Raw genomic sequence first — 16,920 nt, 5'->3', positions numbered from 1 at the left:
ATGTAGGGGAAACAAGACAACACCTGAGGCCCTGGAAAAAAAACGCAGAGCGATGCCGCAGAGCTGAAGCCGTGCAGTTGCCAACTGCCCAAACAGTCCCTGTCCAGGAGTACAGTTTCGAGTCTGTTGCTCATCCTTCATGCTTTGCCCAACAAAAACACTCAAATTGATTTAATGACACAAGACTACTCCTAAAAGCAATTTTATTAAGCACTGTGCTCCTTGGAGCAGTCCCCCTAAATCCCGTCGTTTAAATGTCAGGGCCTTCTTGATGCTTCAGCGTTCATCGTTGTTCTGTTTCTGGGTTCTCATCGGCTCGTTCTTAGAGCTGATGAAGGTTTGATTCTGCAAATGGATAATGGCTATTCAGAAAAAAATGTATGTCTATTTCAACATCAAATATTGAGTCTGATACTATATTTAAATAAAAAAACTGAAAGCTAATCGCATGTGTTTTAGGAGCCACGCTAGGCTTTTGCTCATATTTAACTTCAACTTTGGCATCAATTAGAACTAAAACAAAAATTTTCTTTTTTCTTGATGGCATCTTAAAAAGAAAGCCCCTGTTGTGTAATAGAAAACAAAGAGAGCTGACTGTTTTTGTCCTACCAGGTCCTGTGAATGTGACATTTTTGTAGCATCTCATTCTTTTTTATTTTTTTTACAGAGAGACATCTTTCCACTCCCAAACAAGACTAATGTTTGCAACGGGACTGTTTAAATTACTAAAGACATTTACTTGGATTAGAAATTATTTATATGCATATAATTGGATTTTGGGTTTTGTGAAAGTGGAACACTTTAGAAGTTCAATTCTAGGGTTCCTTTTAACTGCAGTAGTTTCAGCATCCAGACTGCTCCGCACCCAAATCCAGTCAGTACGTCCACCATTATAAAGCCTCAAGAAGGAGTGATTCTTAATCATTTACAGTCCAAATGTTGATGCTGAGTGGTTTTCATCAAGTCATAGGAACACAAGAGGAGAGGGAGTCATATGAGGAGAACCACATTCTATGATTTTCTGGGGAACCAGATGTTCTCACCAACTAAGAGGTCTTTGTTGTCTGATGATCCCTCAGTTCTTGAGGGGAAAAACACTTTTGGTTCCTACTAAAACCATTTTTGCAAGTTCCCATGTAAATCTCATAGCTCTACATTGCAAAAACAGACCTTATAGAAATAATCTAAATTCTTACCCCATTAGCAGATTTTCTTTAAAGGCCTATATCGGGCAACAATAATTTTTAGGGGGCTTGTAAGTGTATTTTGATGTTATTTCCTCATTACAAACAACCCCAAAGCCACATTTTGATCAATTCACACATTTCTGAGTCTTCCTCCAAAAACCTGATCTCTGAGCACCACCCCTTCCCAATCCACAAAAACGAGCGGGTTCTCACACTGTGACATCACAAAGTGAGGAACCGCCCCTTCCAGGAAGAGTCTGCGGTGCCAGCCCTGCTCCCAGGCTAACAGACACGCCCACTTTCTCTGTGGAACTAGCGGTGATTGGCTAAATGCGTTTATTTTATATACAGAATATGCACATCCGTCTTTGCAAAAGATGTGCTTCACTGTGGTGCAGTGGTTAGCACTCGAAACAGATCACAGACGGGGGACCTTTCTGTGTGGAGTTTGCATGTTCACCCCGTGCATGCATGGGTTTTCTCCGGGGACTCCGGCCTCCTCCCACCGTCCAAAAACATGCTGCAGAGGTTACTGTAAATGTTCTCTAAGTGTGAGTGTGAAAGTGAGTGCGCGACTGGCAACCTGTCCTGGATGTCCCCTGCCTTCGCCCACGAGTGACCGGGATAGGCTCCAGCAGCCCCAAAAAGGACAAAACAGGTTTAGAAGATAAATGAACGAGAGAATCTCGGCAAAAGGTTGTTTGTTTTCGAGGGAGAAACGCAGACACACGGCCGAGGCCAACTGAAGGTTGATGTCATGAAATGGGCGGTACCCATGAGGAGAGAAAGGCGGAGCCTCAGAAATCGATTCGTCTTACTTGCAGGTGAGAAAATGAGCTGTGAAAATAACTCGTATTTCATAAAAAAATCGTTCTTTAGTGTGTCAAAGGTAATATATTATCATATATGTGGATATAGTTTACTCTGAAAGGCTTCAGAAAAGCAGCATACAGGCCCTTAAAATTAGCAAAGAAATTTGCCAAATCTTGGTCTTACCTACAAATCTCATTTCAAGAAAAAGTTTGTGTAACTAAGATGTGTTTTCTCATACTTACTGTGTTGATCTTGATAAACTTTTTTGTTAACACTATTTTTCTTGCAAGACAGAAAATAAGAGATTTTTTTTATTAAAACGAGTCTTTTTACTTTCTAAGATTAAGCTTTTGCAGTGTAAAAAACCCATGAGACCCTTTTAAAGACTGGGTGCATTTACATTTGCAAGTGGAAAACAACAAGGTGCCTTTATGCCAATAAGTGTAAAACAAAAGTTTGCAAGACTAACACTGATTCTGTCAAAAAACACATACAATGTATGCCTAAACTGTGTCTTGTTGACACTGTGTTCTCCATGATTTCTGTCAGAGAAACTTCCTTATAAGCCTAAAGCCTCACTGACACATATTCATGTCTGTGAAGTTTCCCTGCAGAGTGGAACTAAAAGTATAATATAAATACAGCTGAACTAAGATCACAGAGGTTCTCTACAAGAAAAGTAACAGCTGCTTCTACTATTTAATGTTGGTGTCTGCTCTGCTATTGGCTGCTCCAGGAGCAGGCTGAGGTCACTGAACACCAGAATTGTGAATAAAGGGATTTGCTAAGCCGATGACACAGCTGTTGGAAAAATGAAGTCACTGAAAAGAGAATTTGTGACACAGATCCTAGATATAACTCAGACAAGCTTAGCGGTAGCTGTAGAGGCAATTACAAAACAGCCCACCAATCTGAGAAGTCATAAGTCGATTATCAAAACAATAACAATGCATTGTTCCAGTAAACCAGCAAAGATCCTTAAGGCAAACCATGTAAGGAGCAGAAAACCACAAAGACTAAAGTAATCTTTTATCCTTTTTCTGTTTAAAGAATTGTTCAAATGGACCCAGATGGTGGTTTCATAGTTTTAAACCTCAACACTATTGAAATGCTGTTTCTTGACCATGAGAGCCCCTTCTAGGACCTCAAGAGTAAGGAGCAAACAGTTGGCTTAGTTCACAACTTCACAATTCAATTAAGCTTATGACTAGACAACTTTATAATGTTATGCCAAAAATTAGAAAGTTTCACATTTACAAAAAAAAACACGTTTTTCTTTTTTTGAAATAACATATTTCATAATTCAGTGACGTGCGGTCAGATAATAAAACAGAAAAACGTACATTAAGTAATACATTTTCAGTTGACTCGACATGTTTTCCACAGTTTCTGAGGTTAGATTTTGAGTGTTGCGCGATCACTTACGGAGCGGAAACTCCGGGTGAGGCTTTGGAGAGCTTCACCTCACGTCTCACTGCAGGACTCAATTTAAAGAGTGACGTGCCGTCAGAGGGCTGACTGCAAGAGCAGAGAAAAAGCTGCTGATGAGGCGAGCCTAGCCAGCAGGGGGCAGACGTGGGCTGACAGCTGCTTTGAAGCTACACTGGTGCATCACCAGACACAGTTCAAGATGCTGGGGGCTAATCCAGACGGTTCCAGGGGCAACCAAGTTGCTCCAGCTGGCTCTCACTCTGCCAGCTACAACAGCATCAGTGGAGAAGTCATTCTCTGCATTAAAAAAAACTGTAGTGGCGGTCACGCGCATGTTGGGTCCACTGTCGAAGACAGCAGCACGGGGATTGTGGGATACAATCCCCTTTGCCTGCTCTGGTCGAAATTGGGTTGAGCACGGCTTTTCTTTTGCTTGTGTCCTTTCATCTGGCTGTTTCATGTTGTTTCACCCATAATTATTTCATCCTGTTGTAAATACTTCTTTTTTGAACCATTAGTGTGTGTGTGTGTGTGTGTGTGTGTGTGTGTGTGTGTGTGTGTGTGCGTGTGTGTGTGCGTGTGTGTGGGTGTGTGTGTGTGGGTGTGGGTGTGTGTGTGTGGGGGTGTGTGTGTGTGTGTGTGTGTGTGTGTGGGCGGGGGGTGGGGTGATGACGGCGGTGCGATGTACAACGTCAAGCGTTTCAAAGTAAAAGTGTCAAAGTTCTTATATTTCGTCTACATTCATATGTGGTATACAGTATATGAGTAAATTATTAACAAAACGAGGGTTCAGTCCATGTCTACAAAAGAAATATTCTATGGAGGTTAGATTTGTTCTTAGATCCTAATAGCCTATTTCTTATTAGGGCCCGAGCACGGAGTGCAAGGACCCTATTGTATCTGTTAGAGTTATTATTATTATTATTATTAGGGCCCGAGCACGGAGTGCAAGGACCCTATTGTATCTGTTAGGTTTATTATTAGGGCCCGAGCACGGAGTGCAAGGACCCTATTGTATCTGTTAGGTTTATTATTAGGGCCCGAGCACGGAGTGCAAGGACCCTATTGTATCTGTTAGGTTTATTATTATTATTATTCTTCCGACTTTTCCGTCGCCTTTTTGAGGCCTTTAACATACCCCAAAACTCACCAAATTTTGTATACACATCAGGAGTCGCGAAAAATTTCATATTTTATAGGAGAACGGCATAGGTAAACAAAAATGGCTCGATAGCGCCACCTGCAAAATTTGTTTTCGCGAGCACCTCCATATGCTTTATAGTACAAACCTGATTTTAACAGGGCATGTTCATCGGATAGAAACCTACAAAAAAGTCTCTTGGGACCAAGCTGTCAGTCGCACAGGAAGTCTGATATTTTGATGACAATATGTCATTTTTGCTGTATTTTGGTCATTTGCAGGCCTCGCTCTAGAACGAACTCCTCCTAGAGATTTGAGAGTAATGACTCCAAACTTTGGTTTTGTAAACTAGACACATGTCCGATGTTAAATTGCAAAGCTTTTAAGTTTTTATGGATGTTTGTGACCATGGCGGCGCGTCAAAATTGGAGGTCGTTTCGAAATCACGCCATGAAAAGAAAAATGGCCATTACTCAGCCATGCATAATCCAATCTGATCCAAAATTGATGTGCATGATTGTAGTCTGACTCTGAACACATCTGCAGTGAAAAAATCTGGAAAAAGTGTAGCGCCACCTGCTGGCAAGAGGAAATGACATGTTTTACTTGGAGCATCACTGCTCCGAGTAGGATGAGCCGACACACCTGAAAATGACGTCCACCTGTTGAAAAGCCATTGAAGTTTACTCTGACAAAAAACCATAACTTTCAATGCGGGGGTGTGGTCGTGACAGAGCGGCAAAGTTGGGCATCTCGCTATGCACACAAAAGTTGCTCTCACGTGCACATTCCTTGTCCAATCTCACTGAAATTCAATGGATATGATGAAGCTTCTATTCTGAACCCATGGATATGACAATCTTGGACGAGCTCTATAGCGCCACCTAGTTATTGCATTGGGCACATTCTGCCCTGTATTTTCTCTTTGCTTTGTCCGATGTGCATGAAATTAAAACTGGAGATACTCAGAAGGGTCCTCTCTCATCATGTAAAGTTTCATGGGTGTACACCTGACGGTGCCTGCGTAACAGGAAGTGGTCGATTATGTGCACCCAAATAATAGAAATTTATTATAAATCAGCCGTTTGTCTCAGGAAGCTGAGATTTCAGAATTAGATGCCTTTAATAACCTCCAGCTTTGATATGTAACACTATAGGGTCTACGAGAAACTTCATCACTTGATTTTTTTAATGAAATTTTGGACTGAACAAAGATTTTTAGCATAAATTCTGTTTAGGTTATCAGCACCAAGAATTCAACTTTCATAGGCATTTATGTGCTACTGCTTCCTAAAAAAATTCAGAATGATTGAAGTTACAGGTGACATCTTAGAGAGCATTACATCCAAAAAGGTCCGAAAACGTCTTTTTAGGCAAAACTGCAAACACCTATTTTTTTGCATAACTTATCTTTCAAATATCAGCACAAAAAAATTAAAAACGGTAGGGATCTGTGTTTGCTGCCTTCCATATTTTTTTCAGACTTAAAAGTGTAACAGATGATTTATAAAAAATCCTTTTCATCCAAAAACCTGTGTTAAATCTGTCTAGACTCCAAACAAACATTTTTCTATGGTAACTTATGTTTCAACAATCGACACCAATTTTCACAGACCTAAAGCTGAACATGTCCCATAGCTCCCTGAATATTTTCATAGATATAAAATGAACTGGTCATTCTAACATCTGGCATTCTAACATCTAACATCTTACATGTCAAAGCCTCTCTCAGCCTGGCTCTGCTGAAGGAGTCGTGTTACAACCCCGCCCCCTCCTGCTGGGACCCCTGCTATGTAAATTAGCAAGCAGTGAACAGAGAGGTGAGGAGTAAGAATGGTCATTACTCAGGCATGCATAATCCAAAGACAGCCAGTTAAACATTGAAAGACATATTTTTTCGGTATGTCTTTCATACATCTTTAGTATTAAAAACTCTCCAAGATGAATGTGCCTGACTCCACCTGCAGGTGGATCACAGACTTCCTGACGGACAGACAGCAGTATGTGAGGCTGGGGAAGCTCGTCTCAGATACTCGGACCACAAGCACCGGATCCCCCCAGGGCTGTGTCCTTTCACCCCTGTTACTCTCCCTGTACACAAACAGCTGCACAGCTGGTCACCTGTCTGTCAAACTCCTGAAGTTTGCTGACGACACCACACTCATCGGCCTCATCTCTGACGGAGATGAGTCGGCCTACAGGAGTGAAATAGCCAGGCTGGTGTCATAGTGCAGCGCTAACAACCTGGAGCTTAATGCTCTGAAGACAGTGGAGATGACAGTGGACTTCAGGAAGGCCCCAGCCCCCCTCCCCCCTGTCATCCTCTGTGACTCCCCGGTGACCTCTGTGGAGTCCTTCTGCTTCCTGGGAACCATCATCAGCCAGGACCTCAAGTGGGAGCAGAACATCAGCTCCATCACTAAGAAGGTCCAGCAGAGGATGTACTTCCTGAGGCAGCTGAAGAAGTTTCACCTCCCTGAAAAGATGCTGGTAGACTTTTACACCGCCATCATCGAATCCACCCTCACGTCCTCCATCACAGTCTGGTTCGCTGCGGCCACGGCCAGAGACAAGGCCAAGCTGCAACGCGTCATCCACTCAGCAGAGAAGGTGATCGGCTGCCACCTCCCGTCTCTCCAGGAGCTGCACATCTCCAGGACCTGGAGGCGGGCAGCCAGGATTGTAGCCAACCCCTCTCATCCAGGACATAATCTCTTTCGGCCCCTCCCTTCTGGCAAGAGGCTCCGGTCCATCAGGACCAGGACCTCGCGCCACAAGAACAGCTTCTTCCCCACTGCAGCCAACCTGCTGAACAGAACCCCAACTCCCCCAGGTGACCCCCCCTCCCCCCCCCGTCCACCAAAGGACTGTCGGTGCCACTTACAGGCCCCACCATCCCAGCCCATCTGTGCTCCCACTTTAATTCACCTTACTCTACTGTATATAGTGTGTTGTTGTTGTTAACTTAATTTTTAACTTATTCTTAATTGCACTATACACCAAGTCAAATTCCTCGTTTTGTAAAGTGCGCTCTACTGAACCTGGCAATAAAACTTTTTCTGATTCCTGATTCTGATTCTGATTCTATTAATCATTGTTTTTTATTCATTCAAAATGCAATTAAATCAATATTTTATCTTTTTTCTTTTCCTTTTTCTTTTTTTTTTATCTCTTATATCCTTTTTTATAATCAATGTTTGAACTTCTTTTCCTTTCTATTGTCATGGTTTCAGTTTGTTGTCTTTTTTTTCGCTTTAGTTCTTGTTCTGTCTTGTTTGGTTCTGTTTCCTGTTTTATTTTGAAAGGTTTCCTGTCTTGTCATGTTTCTTGAGTTTTACTTCCTTTGGTCCCCATCTGCCCTAATCGTGTTCACCTGTGTCTTGTCTGCCCTGTCTGTATATAAGTCTTGTCTCTGCCTTCCTCCTGTGCTGGTCCATTAACTTCTGCTCATGTTGATCACGTCTTCTTGTCTGGCGTCCATGTCCCTTGCCATGCCACAGTAAGTTTTTGTTTTTAGTTTTGTCATCCTGCTCTGCAGCGCTTTTTGTTAGTTAAATAAACCCACTTGCCCTGAACCCGTTTGCCTCCCGTCTCTGCGCCTGGGTCCTACCTGCTCTCGAGCCTCCCCCCCACACGACATCTATACATCCAATGAAATTAAACTACAAATCAACAAACACAACTGATAACAAATGCCTCTAAAAAATGATGTGTATATTTGCAGAACCTTAAAAACACCAAACAAATAACAAATGCTTCCCAATTAAAGCACAAAAAATGGAACACAAAATGTAAAACCCAAGTTAGAAATTGCAATTTGAAAAAGATACTTTTTTCAGCAGCTTTTCAAAATCAATCACCAATTCTACTCTTCTGTGGATGAAACAAAGAACTCCAGAACAATGAAGCCATTTCTCTAAGTCTCTCTCAATTTCAGTTTTAAACAAGGTCTGTGAAAATCCACCATACATTGGTCACATGAACTCAGAGACCTGCTAAAAGTGCACAATTGTAAAAGCTCTTTTATATAGACAACTGTTTGTTTGCTTAGAGCTCTAAATATAAAAAAAATGCTTTTCTATCACCTAGACACAGATGGAGAACCATATCAACTGGATTAATAACAGGGTGGCATGTTTAGACAACATGAAGCTGTCCATCACATTTTTGACCTAAACATGTAAACACATCCTTGGCTCTGCGGTTAGGAAATGGTATTTGGGAATCTCTTTATACCAGGAGCCAGCCTGGCCATTGGAACATCGCCACAGTGCCCATCCAGACTGGGACAGCAACGGGGTCCACTTCAGAGCCGTGAGCTGCTGTGTTTAACTCCAGCTGTCCCAGCAAGGTAGACAACTGCAGCAACATCCACTGACCAAGCTGACAAGCCCTGGCAGAAAAGATCCCCACAAGAAAAACACTGGCTCAGGCAGGCTGGTCAAAAAAAAATAGTTTTGCCATTGTCTTGCAGCTCGCAGATCAAGTGGTTTAGTTTTCCAGTAATGTCAGTCAAGAATGCAAGTTCAGATTCACAATGTTCATATTCACCATATTCAACAGACATCTCCTCCAATAGCACCTTAAAAATCCTGTGCTGTTTAGCTTTGCAGCTGAGGTTGTTTACGATTTTCAGAATAAGAGTCATTATATGTCCAGAGCCAATCACTTCTGCACATAAGGCCTGCTGGTGAATGACGCAGCAGTAATGCAGACATTTTGGAAAGTCTGGGTCAGCTTTACAGTGAGTGATGAAACCTGTTTGTCTATTGATCATAGCAGGAGTCCCATCTGCAGTCACTGCTACCAGCTTTTCTAATTGTACCTTTTTCTGCACAAAAACTCCTTCACCGTGTTATACATTTCAACTCCTCTTGTAATTGTCTGTTAGGGCAGATGTGTCAGGAGTTCTTCTCTTGTGGAAACCAAAAGCTATGCTGTACTGTTGCCGTCCACAGACTCATCACACTGGACGTTAACCACCTGCACTTTGCAAGATCCCGGTCCAGCTAATTGGCCAAGTTATCAGACATAGCTGACATTCAATTTCCACTACAATGTCTAGATGAGTGAGTTCTATTGTTCTCATCCTTAGGGACAGTGATAGCAATTATCATCATTGCTTGAATTTTTTTCATGCTATATGCAAAAGTCTTTGTCCCTTAAGGCAACAGATTACAGCCCCCCCCCCCCCCCCCCCAGGCTGCTGTCGTATTAACAATAGCTTGGAGCTCCAGAATGGACAAGAAAAAACGACGAGAATGGCTCGAGCAGGGCGTTGCTCACGGGGCGGTCGCTCGTGCCATGCGGTCGCACGTGCTCGGGCCCGCTAAATGCTACTTGTAGCTTTAATTATTATTATTATTATTATTATTATTCTTCCGACTTTTCCGTCGCCTTTTTGAGGCCTTTAACATACCCCAAAACTCACCAAATTTTGTATACACATCAGGAGTCGCGAAAAATTTCATATTTTCTAGGAGAACGGCATAGGTAAACAAAAATGGCTCGATAGCGCCACCTGCAAAATTTGTTTTCGCGAGCACCTCCATATGCTTTATAGTACAAACCTGATTTTAACAGGGCATGTTCATCGGATAGAAACCTACAAAAAAGTCTCTTGGGACCAAGCTGTCAGTCGCACAGGAAGTCTGATATTTTGATGACAATATGTCATTTTTGCTGTATTTTGGTCATTTGCAGGCCTCGCTCTAGAACGAACTCCTCCTAGAGATTTGAGAGTAATGACTCCAAACTTTGGTTTTGTAAACTAGACACATGTCCGATGTTAAATTGCAAAGCTTTTAAGTTTTTATGGATGTTTGTGACCATGGCGGCGCGTCAAAATTGGAGGTCGTTTCGAAAACACGCCATGAAAAGAAAAATGGCCATTACTCAGCCATGCATAATCCAATCTGATCCAAAATTGATGTGCATGATTGTAGTCTGACTCTGAACACATCTGCAGTGAAAAAATCTGGAAAAAGTGTAGCGCCACCTGCTGGCAAGAGGAAATGACATGTTTTACTTGGAGCATCACTACTCCGAGTAGGATGAGCCGACACACCTGAAAATGACGTCCACCTGTTGAAAAGCCATTGAAGTTTACTCTGACAAAAAACCATAACTTTCAATGCGGGGGTGTGGTCGTGACAGAGCTGCAAAGTTGGGCATCTCGCTATGCACACAAAAGTTGCTCTCACGTGCACATTCCTTGTCCAATCTCACTGAAATTCAATGGATATGATGAAGCTTCTATTCTGAACCCATGGATATGACAATCTTGGACGAGCTCTATAGCGCCACCTAGTTATTGCATTGGGCACATTCTGCCCTGTATTTTCTCTTTGCTTTGTCCGATGTGCATGAAATTAAAACTGGAGATACTCAGAAGGGTCCTCTCTCATCATGTAAAGTTTCATGGGTGTACACCTGACGGTGCCTGCGTAACAGGAAGTGGTCGATTATGTGCACCCAAATAATAGAAATTTATTATAAATCAGCCGTTTGTCTCAGGAAGCTGAGATTTCAGAATTAGATGCCTTTAATAACCTCCAGCTTTGATATGTAACACTATAGGGTCTACGAGAAACTTCATCACTTGATTTTTTTAATGAAATTTTGGACTGAACAAAGATTTTTAGCATAAATTCTGTTTAGGTTATCAGCACCAGGAATTCAACTTTCATAGGCATTTATGTGCTACTGCTTCCTAAAAAAATTCAGAATGATTGAAGTTACAGGTGACATCTTAGAGAGCATTACATCCAAAAAGGTCCGAAAACGTCTTTTTAGGCAAAACTACAAACACCTATTTTTTTTCATAACTTAATCATCATATATCAACACCATTTATTTTTTTAAATGTAGGGATCTGTGTTTGCTGCCTTCCATATTTTTTTCAGAAGTCCAGGTGAAACAGATGATTTTAAAAAAATCCTGATTCATCCCAAAACCTGTGCTTTTTCCGTCTGGACTCCAAACAAGTGTGTTTTAAAATTACTTATGCTTCAAATATCCACACCAAGTTTCACACGCATATAGCTGAACATGTCTAAATGCTTCTTGAATATTCTTTACAGATATAAAATGAACTGGTCAACTGTAGGATGTCATTTCCTCTTACATGCTTAAGTCTTTTCCTCATGCTGCAGCCTGCTCCTCAATCATCCCTGTTGCTGGAGTCAAATTTCACCCCCCCCCCCCCCCCCCCCCCACACACACACACACCAGCTGCCAGTTCATATGCTAACTAACCCAGCAGTGAGGTGACAAGAGTTTAGACACAAGAGGGAGGGCAGACTGCTTTTTCATTTGTTTTGTATGTCTTTCATAGATTTTTATGAATAATCATTGCTTTTCTAGTCATGTAAAATGCAATTAACCTAATATTTTATCTTTTTTTTTTACAAACAAAACATATGAATGTGCTCCAAAACAAAACCCAACTCTCAGTACAGTTCTACAGATGTAACATAAGACTTAGACAGTAAATGTCTCTTTTATCCTTTTTTAATCAATGCTGCAACTTCTTTTCCTTAATATAAATCCAATGAAATTAAACTACAAAACCAAAAAACACAACGTATAGCAAATTTCTCTAAATAAATTATGTGTATATACAATATGTAGCACTTTTAAACAAAATAATAACAAATCCTTCCAATACAAGCACAGAAAAATGGAACACAAAATTTAAAACCCAAATTTGAAATGGCAATTTTAAAAAGATAATTTTTTCAGCCTGCTAAAAGTGCACAATTGTAAAAGCTCTTTTATATAGACAACTGTTTGGTTGCTTAGAGCTCTAAATATAAAAACAATGCCTTTATGGACGTGGCACGGATGGCACGGATGTTCAGCAGGGTAAACCCCAGGAAAGCGGCGGGACCTGATGGAGTTCCCGGAAAGGTTCTGCGGGCCTGCGCCGATCAACTCTCCCAGGTCTTCACAAAAATCTTCAACCTGTCGCTAGCTCAGGCTTTCATCCCTGCTTGCCTGAAGTCATCCACTATCATCCCGATACCCAAAAAGTCCTCATCCACAGCCTTCCTCACGGACTTCCGCCCAGTTGCACTCACTGCTGTCATCACAAAGTGTCTGGAGCGGCTGCTCCTGGGACACATCAAAGACTCCCTCCCTCCAATCTTCGTCCCCCACCAGTTTGCTTACAAAGCAAACAGATCAACGGATGATGCCATTTCCATCACCCTCCACACTGCGCTGAGCCACCTGGAACACAGAGACACCTACGCCAGGATGCTCTTTGTGGACTATAGCTCAGCATTTAACACAATCATTCCTGACATTCTGGTCAACAAACTGTCTGAACTAGGACTCCACCCACTCACCTGCTCGTGGATCAAGGACTTCCTGACAAACAGACCACAGACAGTCAAACTTGACCCCCACCTCTCCTCCACCCGGACGCTGAGCACAGGCTCCACACAGGGATGTGTGCTGAGTCCTCTGCTGTATACACTGTACACAGCAGACTGCAGACCAGCCCACACCAGCAACACCGTGGTGAAGTTTGCAGACGACACTACTGTGGTGGGGCTGATCTCTGGGGACGACGAGACGGCCTACAGAGACGAAGTCCTGAAACTCTCAAGGTGGTGTCAGGCTAATAACCTCATCCTGAACACCACCAAGACCAAGGAGATCATCCTGGACTTCAGAAAAAACAGAACAGATCCACCCCCACTCTACATCGATGGAAACTGTGTGGAGAGGGTCCACAGCTTCACCCTCCTGGGCACCACCATCTCTGCTGACCTCACATGGTCTAACAACACCATGACTGTCATCAGGAAGGCCCAGCAACGCCTGCACTTCCTGAGAAAACTTAGGAGGAACGACGTCAGCCAGGAGCTGCTGGTAACGTTCTACCGCTCAACCATTGAGAGCATTCTGTCCTATGGCATCACAGTGTGGTTTTCCCACTGCACTGAAGCAGAACGGCAGAGTCTCCAGAGAATGGTAAAGACAGCGCAGAGGATCATCGGCTGCCCCCTCCCCTCACTGAAGGACATTTACCAGTCTCGCTGCCTCAGCAGAGTGACTAGCATCACCACTAACTCCACCCATTCTGCTTTCCCTCTGTTTGAACTGCTGCCCTCTGGAAGGAGGTACAGGTCCATCTGAACCAGGACAAACAGACTAAGAAACAGCTTTTTTCCACAGGCAATTATCATACGGAATGCACATACGTCCACCAACCACACCTCACTCTAATTTTACTACAATGCGTGCAATATCCTGACTGTCTAACCAGGTCACTGTGCAATAACTTGATATTTATTAAGCTGTGCTCACAGCAACTCATGTAATTCCATTCTATTTTATTCACAAATATTTAATATTTAACAGTTTCTGTCCATATTGTTCATTTTTTGTTAAGAGTTGTAAATACAGTATTTCTTTTTCTATTCTATTTTTATTTTTATTTTATGTAACTCCTTCACTCCAAGGCTGCTGCAATTTCATTGTATCCCCATGTACAATGACAATAAACGATTCTGATTCTGATTATATCACTTAGACACAGATGGAGAACCATATCAACTGGATTGGTAACAGCAACAACCACCGACCAAGCCGGCAAGCCCTGGCAGAAAAGATCCCCACAAGAAACACTGCAGGCTGTTCCATAAAAAATATAGTTTTACCATTGCCTTGCAGATCACAGTTGAAGTGGTTTAGTTTTCCTAAAAAAATTCAGAATGATTGAAGTTACAGGTGAACTTTTAGACAACATTTGATCCAAAAAGGTCCGAAAACGTCTTTTTAGGCAAAACTGCAAACACCTATTTTTTTGCATAACTTATCTTTCAAATATCAGCACAAAAAAATTAAAAACGGTAGGGATCTGTGTTTGCTGCCTTCCATATTTTTTTCAGACTTAAAAGTGTAACAGATGATTTATAAAAAATCCTTTTTCATCCAAAAACCTGTGTTAAATCTGTCTAGACTTAGTATTAAAAACTCTCCAAGATGAATGTGCCTGACTCCACCTGCAGGTGGATCACAGACTTCCTGACGGACAGACAGCAGTATGTGAGGCTGGGGAAGCTCGTCTCAGATACTCGGACCACAAGCACCGGATTCCCCCCAGGGCTGTGTCCTTTCACCCCTGTTACTCTCCCTGTACACAAACAGCTGCACAGCTGGTCACCTGTCTGTCAAACTCCTGAAGTTTGCTGACGACACCACACTCATCGGCCTCATCTCTGACGGAGATGAGTCGGCCTACAGGAGTGAAATAGCCAGGCTGGTGTCATAGTGCAGCGCTAACAACCTGGAGCTTAATGCTCTGAAGACAGTGGAGATGACAGTGGACTTGAGGAAGGCCCCAGCCCCCCTCCCCCCTGTCATCCTCTGTGACTCCCCGGTGACCTCTGTGGAGTCCTTCTGCTTCCTGGGAACCATCATCAGCCAGGACCTCAAGTGGGAGCAGAACATCAGCTCCATCACTAAGAAGGTCCAGCAGAGGATGTACTTCCTGAGGCAGCTGAAGAAGTTTCACCTCCCTGAAAAGATGCTGGTAGACTTTTACACCGCCATCATCGAATCCACCCTCACGTCCTCCATCACAGTCTGGTTCGCTGCGGCCACGGCCAGAGACAAGGCCAAGCTGCAACGCGTCATCCACTCAGCAGAGAAGGTGATCGGCTGCCACCTCCCGTCTCTCCAGGAGCTGCACATCTCCAGGACCTGGAGGCGGGCAGCCAGGATTGTAGCCAACCCCTCTCATCCAGGACATAATCTCTTTCGGCCCCTCCCTTCTGGCAAGAGGCTCCGGTCCATCAGGACCAGGACCTCGCGCCACAAGAACAGCTTCTTCCCCACTGCAGTCAGCCTGCTGAACAGTACCCCAACTCCCCCAGGTGACCCCCCCTCCCCCCCCCCCGCCCACCAAAGGACTGTCGGTGCCACTTACAGGCCCCACCATCCCAGCCCATCTGTGCTCCCACTTTAATTCACCTTACTCTACTGTATATAGTGTGTTGTTGTTGTTAACTTAATTTTTAACTTATTCTTAATTGCACTATACACCAAGTCAAATTCCTCGTTTTGTAAAGTGCGCTCTACTGAACCTGGCAATAAAACTTTTTCTGATTTCTGATTCTATTAATCATTGTTTTTTATTCATTCAAAATGCAATTAAATCAATATTTTATCTTTTTTCTTTTCCTTTTTCTTTTTTTTATCTCTTATATCCTTTTTTATAATCAATGTTTGAACTTCTTTTCCTTTCTATTGTCATGGTTTCAGTTTGTTGTCTTGTTTTTCGCTTTAGTTCTTGTTCTGTCTTGTTTGGTTCTGTTTCCTGTTTTATTTTGAAAGGTTTCCTGTCTTGTCATGTTTCTTGAGTTTTACTTCCTTTGGTCCCCATCTGCCCTAATCGTGTTCACCTGTGTCTTGTCTGCCCTGTCTGTATATAAGTCTTGTCTCTGCCTTCCTCCTGTGCTGGTCCATTAACTTCTGCTCATGTTGATCACGTCTTCTTGTCTGGCGTCCATGTCCCTTGCCATGCCACAGTAAGTTTTTGTTTTTAGTTTTGTCATCCTGCTCTGCAGCGCTTTTTGTTAGTTAAATAAACCCACTTGCCCTGAACCCGTTTGCCTCCCGTCTCTGCGCCTGGGTCCTACCTGCTGTCGAGCCCCCCCCCCACACGACATCTATACATCCAATGAAATTAAACTACAAATCAACAAACACAACTGATAACAAATGTCTCTAAAAAATGATGTGTATATTTGCAGAACCTTAAAAACACCAAACAAATAACAAATGCTTCCCAAATAAAGCACAAAAAATGGAACACAAAATGTAAAACCCAAGTTAGAAATTGCAATTTGAAAAGATACTTTTTTCATCAGCTTTTCAAAATCAATCACCAATTCTACTCTTCTGTGGATGAAACAAAGAACTCCAGAACAATGAAGCCATTTCTCTAAGTCTCTCTCACCTTCAGTTTTAAACAAGGTCTGTGAAAATCCACCATACATTGGTCACATGAACTCAGAGACCTGCTAAAAGTGCACAATTGTAAAAGCTCTTTTATATAGACAACTGTTTGTTTGCTTAGAGCTGTAAATATAAAAAAAAAATGCTTTTCTATCACCTAGACACAGATGGAGAACCATATCAACTGGATTAATAACAGGGTGGCATGTTTAGACAAAATGAAGCTGTCCATCACATTTTTGACCTAAACATGTAAACACATCCTTGGCTCTGCGGTTAGGAAATGGTATTTGGGAATCTCTTTATACCAGGAGCCAGCCTGGCCATTGGAACATCGCCACAGTGCCCATCCAGACTGGGACAGCAACGGGGTCC

The sequence above is a fragment of the Oryzias latipes genome, chromosome 18 (genome assembly GCF_053564925.1).
Source record: "Oryzias latipes strain Hd-rR chromosome 18, Olatipes_Hd-rR_3.1".
Taxonomy (NCBI): domain Eukaryota; kingdom Metazoa; phylum Chordata; class Actinopteri; order Beloniformes; family Adrianichthyidae; genus Oryzias; species Oryzias latipes.
Note: the sequence above shows the minus strand (reverse complement) of the source record.